Genomic DNA, 2,636 nt, shown 5'->3' with positions numbered 1-2,636 from the left:
ATTGATGCCTTTGAGCTGTGGTGCTGGAGAAGAGTTGAATATATCATGGACTGCTAGAAGAACAAACAGGTTTGTCCTGGAGAATCTGAAGCCGGAATGCTCCTTGGAGTCAAGGATTCTGAAGCTTCATCTGACGTAGTTTGGGCATGTTGCAAGGAGGGACTGGTCCTTGGAGAGAGACATCATGTTTGGGAGGATAGAGGGACAGCACAGGAGAGGAAGATCCTCGATGAGATGGATCGATTCTGTGATTGGGGTGGTGGGAATGAGTGTCAGAGACGGTGAGGTTGGCACAGGATAGAGTAGCGTTTACGGCTCTTGTATATATGGTTGCTATGAGTCACAAGCGACTTGATGGCACATAACAACAACAACACAACAACCACATAAATAGAGTTATGGTGGCCTAATGGCAAAAATCTGCACTGTAATCCCAAAGGCAAGCAGCTCTTTGTAGGAAAAGCATGGGCAATCTCCTTCTGTGCCTCTGAAAACCCAACGGAGAGTCAGCTATAGGTTGGTTCTGACTCTGTGGTACAAACAACAGTTTGGGGAAAGGGCCCAAGATTTTTCAGTTATAATAGCAACATCCACATAAATAGGCACTTAGCAGTCATTTTTTTTATTTCCTGATTACTGGTGCCAGCAGTGTTGATTGTGAAACCAAGCAAACTGAAGTTACCAACAATCTCAATCTCTTCTCCATCTATCCTGAAGGTGCCAGTTGGCCCAGTGGTGAGAATCTTTGTTTTCTTGATATTGAGCTTCAATCCATATTGAAGACTACAGTCCTTGACCTGCAGCAAACACCTCATGTTCCGTTTCAGCAAGCAGTGTTGTGTAATCTGCATAATGCAGGTTTTTGATAAATCTTCCTCCAATCCTGACAAAGTCCAGCCTCTGGAATGGTCTCTTCTGCATATAGATTGAAAAGGTATGGAGATAGGATTCATCACTGATGCACAGCTTTCCTGATCCTGAGCCATGCAGCGTTTCCCTGCTCTGTTCTGACTACTGGTTTCTGGTCCAAGTATAGGTTTCTCATGAACACTAACAAGTGCTCTTGGATTCCCATTCTTCTCAAGGTCAGCTACAACTTGTTGTGATCTACACAGTCAAATGCCTTTGCATAGTCAATGAAACATAGAAAGCCATTCCTCTGGTACTCTGCTTTCAGCCAAGATCCATCTAACATTGGCTATTATGTCCCTAGTGCCATGGCCTCGTCTAAACCCAGGCTGCAAATCTAGCAGTCCTCTGCTGATGTACTATTCCCATTGATTCTGGATAATCTTTAGCAGGATTTTTCTTGCGTGTGATTATAGTGATATCGTTTGATAATTTCCATTCTCTGTTAGGTCACCTTTTTTTGGAATGGAAATAATACACATCTCTTTTGGTCACTTGGCCAGTAAGTTGTCCTCCAGATTTCTTGGCATAATCAGGTGAGTGCATCCAGGGCAGTATTTGTTTGCTGGAATATTTCAACTAGCGTCCCATCAATTCCTAGGGCCTTGTTTTTTGCCAGTTCCTTCAGAGCAGCTGAACTTCCTCCTTAATCACCATAGGCTCTTGATAATATATTATTTCATGAAATTCTAATGTGTCAGCCAGTTCTTTTCAGTATAGTGCCTCTGTGTGCTCCATCTTTTTTTTATGCTTCCTGGGCCACTCAACATTCTGTGCTCAGCATCCTTAAGTATTGCATCTTGAGGTTTGAATTTGTTCTTCAGTTCCTTCAGTTTAAGAAATGCTGAGCAAGTTTGTTTTGATTTTCTGACTCCAGCTCCTTATACATATCATTATAATACATAATTGTTGGGTTTTTTCCATTATAATACCTAGCTTTTTCTTCCCGTATTGCCTTTTGAAATCTTCTGTTTAGCTCCTTAACTTTTTTTCAAGGTTGATATTTTCTAGGTTGTTTTAAGGGCCAGTACAGAAACGTTATGAACAACCTGTATATAAATCTTAATGTACATACAAAAAAAATCTAAAAGGCCATGTAGTTATAATTCTTTTCTAAATTCCAGTGGCTTTCCAGCATTAAATTTGGAGGAAAATTTTCATAAAGAAGAAAATAAGTGGCAAGAGGTAGATCACTGTGAACTAACAGCAAAGCCCGACCTCCCAGCCTCCTCCCTGCTGATGCATATCTGTGTCAGTGACCTGCACTGTTCACAAGGGACACACAGTGGCTGCATCATGAACTGAAAGGTTCTTGACCACGTTCCCGTGTTGCTGTATATCTTGGCAGCAAAAACATTAATACTTTGCCTGGCATTTGCTGTAGTCAAATTATATCAAAGGAGAAGATTGGAGGCAAAAAATATAAAGACTGGAGGCTGAAAAGAGGAAATCAGAGAAGAAAGAGAACTAAAAGGGAAACTAAAGACTTTGCCATTTAAATGTCCATGTTGGTGAAGTCCAACTGAGAAGAAAGAGGATTTGATTATTGAATGATGTGTCAGAAGATAAACTACTGGCCTTTAGCTTTAACTTAAAATTATATCAATTTTTGTATGCTTTACTAAAAGCTGCTACAATTACAGTATTTTGTTTACAAAAATAAAATACCTTTGTATTAAAAAAAAAAGTACCCATACCTTCAATTGTTGATAAACTGTCACATCATT

At 40.1% G+C, this 2,636-nt stretch overlaps 1 pseudogene; it reads left to right on the top strand.

Annotated features, from left to right (window-relative positions):
* Positions 1-2,205: 2,205 nt before the first annotated feature.
* Positions 2,206-2,380, top strand: LOC102853376 (annotated as a pseudogene).
* Positions 2,381-2,636: the final 256 nt, after the last annotated feature.

The sequence above is a fragment of the Elephantulus edwardii genome, unplaced genomic scaffold (assembly GCF_000299155.1).
Source record: "Elephantulus edwardii isolate Elephantulus edwardi_28Jun2011 unplaced genomic scaffold, EleEdw1.0 scaffold00157, whole genome shotgun sequence".
NCBI lineage: Eukaryota > Metazoa > Chordata > Mammalia > Macroscelidea > Macroscelididae > Elephantulus > Elephantulus edwardii.
This window is presented reverse-complemented; position numbering and strand designations above follow the sequence as displayed.